The sequence below is a fragment of the Herpailurus yagouaroundi genome, unplaced genomic scaffold (genome assembly GCF_014898765.1).
Source record: "Herpailurus yagouaroundi ecotype Mexico unplaced genomic scaffold, PumYag 203, whole genome shotgun sequence".
Lineage (NCBI taxonomy): Eukaryota > Metazoa > Chordata > Mammalia > Carnivora > Felidae > Herpailurus > Herpailurus yagouaroundi.
In genome coordinates this window covers 6,268,794-6,280,931 of record NW_024412434.1, presented here as the reverse complement: position 1 = coordinate 6,280,931, position 12,138 = coordinate 6,268,794, and positions in this window count along the sequence as shown.

Below are 12,138 nucleotides of genomic sequence, written 5' to 3'. Positions count from 1 at the left end.
TTGGATGTGGTCTACTTTTTCCAGTAGAATCCTTGACAAATTTATCAGTTACTTTAAATTCCCAGAGTGATAATTTTTAACATCTGTGTTCTATCTGAGTCTGGTTTTGATATTTGCTTTGTCCCTTCAGACCATGTGTTTCCTTGGTTTTTGGTGGGGCTTGTGATTTTTTTTTTTTTTTTTTCTTGAAAGCAGGAGTTGCTGTCGTGGGTAATAGGAACCGAGATAAAGAGGCCTCTTATGCAAGGATTTCTGATAATCTGCCTAGGAGGTGGCAGATTTGTCTAATGTCTTCTGTAGCTATAAGTTCCAGACACTCTAGTATCCTTGGGTTTGCTTTTTGTCTTTCTTCTTGACTTTGGGCTTCCCTAAGTACTCCTCCTCAGAGAGGAGGATGTTAGGATATGGTTATTATATTACCATTCGTATATAAAGCCCTGTTGGCCCTGCTGGTCTAGAGAAGGGGGAGAGTGCTAGAATCTTCTGATCAAATCTCTGCCCATTAGTGGGCATGTGCTTCTGGTCTGTAGTCTTCCTGAGTGGTGAGGCAGGGAGGCCAGAGGAGGTGGGGTGGGAGAGCTGCCTTTCCCCTGAGGGCAGACTTAGTATGGAGAATGTTCTAGTAAGGTCACCAAGAATGGCTCTTTCTTTACCCCAGCCAGAGCCAGGGACCTTTCCCAGGTTTTCCCCAGGAGAACCTGGTAAATTCCTAGAGCTAAAACGCAGACAGTATGGGGTCTTACACAGACTGCAGTCCCCAGGAATTTGTTGCTCTCGTAGTAGACCACACTTGGCCTCCGGCAGTTCTTCTAAATGACCAGTCAAGTGTTCCTGCCAGCTCATGGGTCCGGGGGCTCCTGCCCCAGGGAATCAGCTCTTGGCTGCGACCCCGGATTCACCCTTCTCTGTAGATTCCCTGGCAGGGGCTCACCCAGCAACCTCAGTTCTCTAATACATACAAAAGAAAAGTCATACATTTTCAGTTTCTCGCCGTGAGGATGGGAGTGACAACTTCCAAGCTCTTTACAAGTTGGAGCCAACACGGGAAATCTGTAAATAACTTACTTTCAGATAGTGATTAGTGCTGGAGAACCACCTGGAGATGGGAGTTACTGCAAGATCACGAGAAGCGTCTGTGAGGGCATGTGGAAGAGGCGTGAAAGGAGGGAGGCGGTGCCTCATGAAGTTCTAGGCGAGGCTGTTCGGGCACCAGGACCGGCAGGTGTAAGTTCTTGGTACTGAAAGAAGTTAATGTGTGGCCAGAGCACAGGCAGAAGGAGAGAGGAGGGTGAGGTTGGGCATGGGGGGAGACAAGGAAGCTTTATTCTCATTGCGGAGGGAAGCCATTAAGCAAGAGAGGGCTGTGGTGTAACTTACATTTGCTAATGATCCCTCTGGCTACACTAGTCCATATGTCCGGGTTTGCCCAGAACAGTCTTGGTTTATGCCTTTTGCTGGGTGTAATTATTCATAATGCCTCCTTTCACTCTCCAAAGTGTGGGGTCAGACAACAAGTCCCAAGATCCCCCGACTGTGGCCACGGGAAGGAAAAGGCATGGGAACAGCCACTGAGGCAGCTGAGAAGTCGGTTGGGAGTGAATGCAGCAGTGAAGGGGACAAGCCATGGTGGGGACCTGGTCACGGTGGTGGTCTGGGAGCTGTAGGAGACTGATGCCCTCGGATGTGTTACAGAGATGGAACCAGCGATGGGGGTGGTCAGGGAAAGAGGGGGCTCAGGGATTCAGTCAATCACAAATGACTCTCAGCCCATCACCCAGTCTTGCAAACTACACTCCATAAACTCTCTTCGATCTGTTGTTTCGCTTCCATTCCCACACCCGTCTCCCCGGTTCGAGGCTTCCTCTCTCTCCTGAATTCAAGATCTGCCCTCCAAGCCCATCGGCATTTGACATCGTCCCCCTGGTGTGGATACAACCTGTGGTCCTGCAGCCCATCTCAAGAGCACACACCGGGCCTTTCGCAGCCACAACCCTTCAGATCACCTTTCCTCGATCCCACATGGAACGCCCACCGCTCAACACCCTTCCGTCCTGTGGACCACTCAGAGCCTCTGTCTGGGGTCCTGCCGTCTCTGCCAAAGGAAATTCTCCTCACCCTGTAGGGACCTTCCATTGTGCCTCCTCAGTGGAACCCCCCAGTCAGCCATCATTCTTTTCTCTGAATGCCCAAGATCCCCAAATCTCACCTCTTTTAAAAAAATTTTTTTTAATGTTTGTTTATTTTTGACAGAGAGACAGAGCATGAGTGGGGGAGGGGCAGAGAAAGAGGGAGACACAGAATTTGAAGCAGGCTCCAGGCTCTGAGCTGTCAGCACAGAGCCCTACGTGGGGCTTGAACTCACAGACCGCGAGATCATGAACTGAGCCGAAGTCGGACGCTCAACTGACTAAGCCACCCAGGCGCCCCATATCTCACCTCTTTTTAGGCCCATACGTATTCTACCTCATAGATCAGTCATCTCTGTGTTGACCTTCACCCCTCGACCAGTAAGCTTTTAAGGGAAAGACCTTCACCCCTCAACCAGTAAGCTTTTAAGGGAGAAAACAATGTTTTGCTGCTCTCAAATCCTGCAGGCACATCTTGAAACTCAACTCTTTGTGGAGTTGAATATATTATCATTTTGTCAGTTTGATCCTGTCAGGTTTACCCCTTGGTCTCACCATGATGCAATCAAGTAGGAAGTTGGTCACGGGTTTCTCACTCAGAACCAGGAATGAGATCCATGCAGGGCAGGCAGCCCAGGCTTGGCCCCAAGTTCACCTGGCATTCAGGACCGGTGGTCAGAGCCAGGTACAGGAGACAATCTCACCACTCACTGTGCGCTTTGGGGAGCTCATTTAAGCTCTCTGTGTCTGAAGTTTCTTATTTTCAAAGCAAAGGCAATAATAATACCTGACCGGGGGTGCCAAGACAATTACATAAGATAAATCATATATGGTGTTTAGCACAGGGTCTGATATATAGGACTCTCCCCCAAAATGTAGTCATTATCAGTCAACCTACTGATGGACGGGAAGCCGTAGAGAAAATCAGGACTGAAGATGTTGATGGCCTTTGATCATTTTATTAACGTAAATTTTTGTTTTGATTTGTTAACGTTTATTTATTTGGGGGGGGGGAGGGGCAGAGAGAGAGGGAGACAGAGGATCCAAAGCAGGCTCCGCACTGTGAGCACAGAACCTGATGCGGGGCTCAAACTCACAACCATGAGATCACGAATGGAGTCAAAGTCAAGATTCGGCCACTTAACCGACCGATCCACCTGGCGCCCCAAGTATTTTTAAAATTTTTAATGATCGCATTTAACCTGGAGAGGGTGAGTGGGACAGGCACCAGCTGTGTATACAAGAACACAACTCCTCTGAAGAGCAATTTACCAAGAACCTTCAAAGTGCTCACATCATTTGACCAGCAATTCCATAGAGGAGATTAGAGGAAATCTATATTATGAAATTTCACAAATATGAGCAGAAAAATCTTAGACCAAAATGTTAAGCCCAGAATTATCTGTAGTAGCAGAAAATTGGAACCAAGCAACTATTATACAAGGAAATATTTAAGAAAAGTTTCACATGACGTCAAAGTGTACGTAGTTAGAAAAGCCATCTTTACAAAGAGTTTTTGATGACCAGGGAAATGTTTATAATGTTAAGTGAGAAACGCACACTGCAAAAAATTTTATGTGCATGAACGGAGTGATGTAAAAAGTATGTCCATGAAAAAGGGTATATAATATACCAAATTGTAAATATTGGGTTGCCTCCAAGGGACGAGATAATGGACAGTTTTGATTTTCTTTTTTCTGACAGTTTCTAAAATGACAAGGTACTATTTTTCTTTTTTTAAGTGTATTAATTTATTTTGAGAGAGACAGAGACAGTACAAGTGGGGGAGGGGCAGAGACAGGGAGAGAGAGAATCCTAAAGCAGGCTCTGTGCTACAGAGCTCCACAATGTACTGTTTCTCTACTCAGAAAGAAATATCACGCTATTTTAAAAGATGCTTGATAACTGGTAGGTTTGATCATTGCGGTTCCAGAGTGAATCCGGTGTTACCCGTTGGTAGCTTCTGAGATGCGTCATCTTGACCACATCATTGAGCTCGTTGGTTCCCCTCTCTGGCCCTCAGTGGTCTCACCAGTAAAATGGGGAGACTAATCTTCACCTGCCCGAAGGCTGGTGGTCAGAGCGCTGTTTGAAAGGCTTGCCTTCTGGTCTCCGATGGCCTCGCAGGAGCCTCCTTGGTGGGGCCACCTTTCTCAGAGTACAGATGGACGTGACTAGGGAAACAAGCATGGCGGAGGCCACGTGCTTCTCCACTTCGTGGCGCGAGCAGGGGACAGTAGAGGACAAAGTCAAGGGCCACGGCTGCCCTCAGGCGACCAGGCCTGCCAAAGCCAACTCTCTGGACAAGAGTTTCAGAAAGAGCAAGGACTGGGCTCTATCTTTCTTCTCAGGCTGCGGCCCTGCCAGTGCCCCTTCACCACGGGGCCGTTTGGCACTGGCCCCAGCTTCTTAGGCAGCTCTGCTTCTCTAAACTAGTTGAGGTGCAAAGCGCCCCAGAGCAGGACTCTGTGCCCTTCCTGCTTCCCTTCTCCCCGCGCTCACAGGAATCGGAGGAAGAATCTTCTGTTCTGAAAACTCAGGCTGGGGACCTGGGAGCTAGAATTGCAATACGGAGTCCACTACGATCCTGGTGGGACACATGGGCTGTCACAGGGCAGATGCCCACAGGTGGCTGGAATGAGCCTCAGGGGCACCGGAGTGACTTTCCATCAGGGGATCCTGGATGGGTCCACCCCTGAGGAAAGGTCTCACCAAGACGCACGTCGGCCTGGGCTGAGCCAGGAGCGCACGGCGGTGCCCAGATAAATTCCATGAGATGGGCCAAGCAGGGGTGTGCGGAGTCCGAGGGCCCGGGTCAGATCCGTGCCCCCACCTCTTACTGGCTACGTGCTGGGAAAATTGCCCAGTCGCTTGCCGTGCCAGGTTCCCCGTTTACAAAGTGAGAGTCACGGCGGCACCTACCACACAGGGTCGCTGCGAGAATAAAATCATGCATGGCAAGCGCTTGCCCTGGTGTCTGACACCTAGCAAGGGCTAAAGAAATGGGAAGCTCGCTAGCTTTCTTATGAAGCTCTTCTTGGGGCCCAGCACCCCTGCGGGCAGTGAGGGGGGATACAAAAGATGAAACCACATCCCCACCTCTGAGGAGGGAGGACCAGGCCCCAGGAAACAGTTAAACATCTAAGCAGCGGGTGATTAAATGCAAAAGTGACTGGGAGGCAGCAGGGCTATTTATAATAACAACATGCTGGAGGTAACCCAAATGCCCAGCGATCCTGTAATGACTCAGCAAACCCCCACACATTGTGACAAGACCGCCCTCCCCAGAGCCATTCGAAATGGCAGGGATGCCGCTGGTGTCCATACATGGAAATGTGCGTCGAGATAAACATTTCCAGAAGGAAATCGCAAGATGCCCCGTGCACACCGTTTGCCACGATGGGTGAATATCTGTAAAGTCGGCCACAGAGGTCCAAAAGGAATTTGGAGGGAAGGCTGTAGTTTCAGGTGTAAGGCTCACCCGTTATCGCCTGCCCCCAAGTTGCTTAAATATCTGGTGTTTAAAAAAAAAAAATTAAGGGTGCAAGCAGGAAGTGTTGGATTCAGAGCAGGGGAGGGAGGTGAGGGGCAGAGGGCTGAGGAAGGCTTCGCAGAGAGGATGGGGTCTGAGCTCATGTGGAAGCATTTGTGGATTTGACTAAAGGAGCAGAGTTGCCCCAGGGGGACAACTGGGGCTCCCCTCCCCCACCAGTCTCTTTGGCCTAAGAAAGCGAGTTAAGTGCTATGAAGGGCGGTATGAGAAGTGGGAGCCGGAGAACACTGGATGGCCCCTTCCTCTGAGGGAAAGCTATTTGTATACTGACCAACAGGGCTGGCTCGTCCACACCAGGTCATGGACTTACCACCCAGTTCTCACCTGAGTCCTGCCCAGATACCTACGCATGATGGGGAGTTGGGGACTGGGTGAGGGCCAAAATCCTGACTGGCTGTGTCTTGGGGGAAAGAGGATCCCATGCCAGGGCTGTCTCTGGGCTGGAAAGTTTTCATCCATGAAGACACACAGGAACTTTCAAATAGCGTCTCCGAGGCACCAGGATAAGAACGTGGAGGAAAGAGCTGAAGAAATCCCCTTCCATCTTGCCTGTGAGCAAAGTTAGCTCACTGTACCTCCTACGGCCAACCACGAACCAAATCTCTCAGGCATTTGGGGGCTCCCATCTCCCTGACTTAGTTTACGGGGTAAGTCACCAGCTGTTGTTTGGGTCTGGCCAGCCTCCAGGGATTGGCTCTTGGGTCTGGCTTTTGTCCTCCTGACGTGAACCTGGCAGCATCATGAAATGTCATAGAATAGACAGTGGCACCTGACAGATGTGGGTTTGAATCCAGCCTCTGCCATTTAACTGTGACCCAGGGCAAGTGTTCAAACCTCTATAAACCTCCAGTTACTTGTGTATAAAATGGAGGATAGTCTCCAAGGTTTGAGAGTTAGCAATAATATGTGTAAATGTTTGCACAGATTAGAGACGCGGTGAGTGGTGGGCATTACCCTAGTTCTCTTGTTGGTAACATGCCTATGATGGAAGAGTTACCATTTTTGTGAGACAACCACATACCAGAGACATGGACCTGCGACACCAACACTGCCTCTCCCCCACCCCCCACTTTTCTCCCCTGCTGGCAAGTCCTCAACTGCCTGGATCTGGGCTTTCCTGACCCAGCCCGGGTCAATGATGGCTGGTGCATCAGAGATGGGCTCCCTCTGCCAGTCAGTAAGGGCGGTCTTCAGGGCAGGTAAGGGAGACAGGAGGCAGCTGCTGTTGAAGCTTACCTGCAAATGGCTTCTAAAAACCCCACAGGAGTACCCCTGGCCAAGGAGCACCTCCAGAGTGCACTAGCCAGCTACAGTATGATAAGAAATAAATATGGTTCCTAACACAGAGCTCCTAAAACCCTTGGAATTTCCTGAATGATAAGGGTGACAGGATTGTCTTTTGTTCTACTATTTGGTCTTTGTCCCTGGTTCGTGACAACAGAGCTCGTAGAGCCCCTGGAATTTCCTGGATAATAGGAGCATCTTTTGTTCTAATGAGACAATTCTGGATGTTACGCTAGATAGCTTCAGGATGGGGCAGGTTGCCAGGTTAGGCCTTGAGTCTAAGGCTGGAACTGTCGGCCCTTCTCCCCCAACCTCTGGGGTGGGAGAGAGGATTGGAGACTGAGTTAATAATCAATCATGTCTTTGTAATGAAGCCTCCATACAATTCCCAGTAGCATGGAGTTCAGGGAGCTTCTAGATTGGGGAACACGTGTGTGGCGGGAGGGTGGCACACCCAGACTCCACAGGGACCGAGGCCCCTGTGCTCAGGGCCCTTCTGGACCTTGCCTCATATATCTATTCATCTGGCTATTCATTTGTAGCCTTTATAATATCCTCTATAATAAAGTGAAAAGTGTAAACAAAGTGTGCTCCTGAGTTATGTGGTGAGTTTAGCAAATGATCGCAGGAATCCTTGATTTATAGCTGGTCTGTCAGAAGCATGGGAAGCCTAGGCTTTGTGGTTGGTGTCTAAAGTGGGGGCAGTCTTGAGGCAATAAGTCTTTACCTTATAGGATCTGCCCTAACTGGGTAGTAGCCAGTGTTAGAATCCAACTGAATTGTTGAACAGCCAGTTGGGTTGGGAGAATCAGGGAACTGATCGTTGGCATTGGCAAAAACACCACCATCGACATCAGGAGCCTGTGAGAAGTTAGGAAGACATCACAGCACACAGTCTCTTTAAGGAAGGGCCTCAAGCAGGGGCCTCTGAGAATCTTCCTGAAGACGTACATAGGTCTCTGTCTTGTAGTAGCAGAGTCCAGCCCCATCTTTCCTTCGAGCCAGGGTCACTAGGGCACTTTGGGGAATCCTAACAAGTCAGAATGCTTCTAAACACTTTTTTTTCTAAAGCTTGAATTCCTAATTCATTAATATCGCTGGCTTATTAAAAGAGCCTAGATGTTGCATGTGTTCTGCTTTATTTCAGGTTTTCAAAGGACAAAATATACTTTTAATCCTACTTTGAATCCAATCTTTAAAGAGAAGTAGAAGTTCTTTTTTGTTTTCTCAAGAGATGACACAGAGACCCTCGAGCACCTCTCACTACTTGTCACACCGGATGGCCACCCCGGCATCTGACGGAACCATCAAGAAAAGGAAAACAAGACAGAAATAAATGTTCACAAAGATCTGTAAGCAGAATGCTACGATATCTTCTCTGGTCTCCACCCTGTTACCACCTCTTCCCCTCCCCAGGCATTTCTCTATTTGACTTTTCCTCAGATTGCCTCAGATGCTTCAAACCCAAATTGTCCAAAAGCAAATTCATGGTTTACTTGAGTAAACCCTGGCTGCCAGCCCCACCGGACCGCTTCTGAGGTTCCACATCAGGAAATGACATCAACATCCATCTTTGAAGTAACACAAGCAAGAAGCTAAGTCATCCCATTTCCTTTAATATCACCACCCAGACCAACCCATCACAGCAAACGAACCATTTTGTCCATCTAGCCACTGCTCACCACTTCCATGGCTGCTGCCTTAGTCCAGGTTCTTTTTCTCTCACTGGATGACTCTGGTGGCCACCTCTTTGGATCCAGCCGGATTCTCTTCCAACCTGCCTCCCACACTGCATCCGTAAGGATCTTTCCAAAAAGCATGGCTGATCTTAGTACTCCCTGTTCTAAAGCCCACCAAGGGGTTCCCATCGCTCTTAAAATGAAAACCAATTCTCTGACAAGCCCACAAGGCCTCTATTCAAATGCCCCTGTTCTCTGTGCTCCAGCCACACTGGCCTCTCTAATTTCTCCCGTGCCCCAGTGATCCTCTCGAATAGGCCTTTTGCACATGCTGGTTCTTCCATCTAGAATGATCAAATGCCATGACAACCACCCCTTCGTCTAGCTAGCCCCTGCATGACCCTCAGGTCTCTATTGCAGCATCATTTTACCAAAAACCTTCTTTGACTGCTTAGTCGACGTGGTTCCTTTATAGCAAATTCGCCTTTAACCTTATTCTTTCCCTTCCTCAGAGCACGAACCTGGGTTTGCATTTGCGTATTATTAGTGTGATCACTTCATTGATTTCTCTCTATCCCAGAACCGTAACGCAGTAGTAGGTCGTTAACAAGTATGACTGAATGAATGAATGAATGAGTTAAGATATTTGAGTCTTGACACATCCTTTAATAATCCAAGATTCACGACATCACAAAATAGGTCAAGGCCACAAGTTGCCGTAGACACAGAGATAGGTTCTTATCTGAGGTATGGGGTATTATAAAGCTGGGAATAACAAACAGGAAAGCCATCATGCAAATGTGTGGTTATTCGAAGTCACTCTCCTAGAGAAAAGGTCACAGACTAAGAGAAAAGTCAGGTCCAAAGTCTTTAAGAATCAATCTAATTCTATTTGGAGAGTAAACCTCTGATTTCAGAAAGGCGGCTGCAGTAGCTTTGGAAGAACGGCAGGGGCATTGTTGATTATCACAGGGTCAGAAAGCATCCTACTCATATTCATCTGGAGGGCCGGGAAAACTCTAACAATGCTTCAGTGTTGGGTCAGTCCCATGCCAAAAATATTTTTCTTGCTCTCACGCCAATACCACCTCTGTTGAGAGGCACCGAAGGGAATTTGCGTGGGGGAGGGCATAATGCAATTGCATAGCCCCCTGAACAAGCCCCACAACTCTCAGGAACTGAGCACTCAATACCAAGAAAAGAGGAAATCGTTGTTTATGAAGACACAGAGAACAAAGCAGTGGTACCCACAGCTGCCTCATCCTGGGTTTACCAGCCCTGGTGCCAAAACAGAGCAGCATCCTCCCAGTCTGGACTCTGGCTGGCACACAGGCTTGCATGCACGTGCACGTTCACACTGGGACAGATGCTAGCCAGCAGGCACATACACACATGTGGATGGGTATGGGTGATCCTTACCCTGCCACGGCTTCTGTCTGGGTCTCATGGAATCACCAACTAGATGGATGAAGATCACCAGCCCCAGCTCCCCAGGCCAGACTCCTCTCTTACTGGTTCTGCTCAAGATCACCTGATCATAAAAAGGACTGCTAAGAAGCTCCCTGAACAGAAGTCTGTCGGGAGGGAACACTGGCAGATGCCATTTTCATGGGCTCCCTCTATCTTACTGGTGCTGGTGCTGATGCTGCCCTGGTGGGTGCCATTTTTATACCCTCACTCTACCTACCTAACAGTCCTGGGCAAACAGCCCACCCCCAGCCTGCACTGCTCCCATGACCCCACCGGAGGCAACAGGCACCACGACCCACACAGGGGATGCCCCTTGGGCATGAGGCTCAAGTCGCGGGGTGGGGTTGCCTTTCTGAACCCCAAGAGTCTGAAATACTTGGAGACACAACTGAAGAGACACCTAAGAACCAGGGCAAGGTTAAAGAATAAAGTTCATCTCCTATACAGAGGGAGAGAGAACTGTTTCACATAACACACAGAAACGAACACAGTCAGGCAAATGAGGAAACAAAGGGATCGTTCCAGATGAAGGAACAAGATAAAATCTCAGAAAAAAAAAGAAAAAAACTTAACAAAATGGAATAAGTAATTTACCTGGTAAATATAAACTTGATTAAGAGTTCAAATTAATGGGGGCACCTGGGTGGCTCAGTCGGTTAAGCGTCCAACTTCAGCTCAGGTCATGATCTCACGCCTCATGAGTTTAAGCCCTGAGTCGGGCTCTGTGCTGACAGTTCAGAGCCTGGAGCCTACTTCGGATTCTGTTGCCCTCTCTCTCTATCCCTCCCCACTCATGCTCTGTCTCTCTCCTTCAAAAATAAATAAACATTAAAAAAAAAAAGAGTTCAAATTAACGGCCATAAAGATGCTCACCAAACTCAAGAGAATAAATGATCACAGCGAGAACTTCAATAAAGAGAGAAAATATAAGAAAGTACCAAACAGGAAACTCACAGAACTGAAGAATACAACAACTGTACTAAAAAATACACTAGAAGTAATCAACAGCAGACTAGATGATACCAAACAGATCAGTGACCTGGAAGATAAGGTAGTGGATATTTTCCAAGCAAAATAACAACAAGAAAAAAAAAAAAGAATTTTTAAAATAAGGACAGCTTGAGTCATCTGTGGGAAAACAACAAGCATGTTAACATTCTCCTGAAGGAGAAGGGAGAAAGGGGCAGAATACTTACTTGAAGAAATAATGGCTGAAAACGTCTCTAACCTGGGGAAGAAAGCAGACAAGCAGGTCCAGGAGGCACAGGATCCCAAACAAGAGGAACCCAAAAAGTTCCACCCCAAGACACATTATAATTAAAAACGTTAAAGTTAAATATAAAGAGAGAATCTTAAAAGCAGCAAGAGAAAAACAACTAGTTACATACAAGGAAATCCCATAAGACTATCAGATTTTTCAGCAGAAATAGTGCAGGCTTGAAGAGAGAAACATGATATATTCAAAATGCTAAAAGCCTTCCAGCCAAGAATACTCCCCCTGGCAAGGTAATCATTCAGAATTGAAAGAGAGATAAACAGTGTCCCAGACAAGAAAAAGCTAAGGGAGTTTATCGCCACAAAACTGGCCGTACAAGAATTGTTAAAGGGACTTCTTTAAGCTAAAAGGAAAGGGTCATAACTAGAAATAAGTATATGAAAAAGAAAATCTCACTGGTGAAGGCAAATACAGTAAAGGCAGTGGATCAACCACTTATAAAGTTAGTACGAAGCTTAAAAGAAAAGGGTAGTAAAAAGTATGACTGCAATAATTAGCTGAGAGATACACAAAATAAAAATATGTCAAATATGTCAAAAACATAAAACATGGGGCAGGGGAGTAACAAATGTAGTGCTTTTAGAATGCAGTCAAACTGAAGTGACTATCAATTTAAAATAGGCTGCTATATAAATAGGTAGTTATACATGAGCTTCATCATAACCAGAAACCAAAAACCTATAATAGATATACACAAAAAATAATTAGAAAGGAATCTAAACATAACACTAAAAAAAAAAAAAAAAAAAA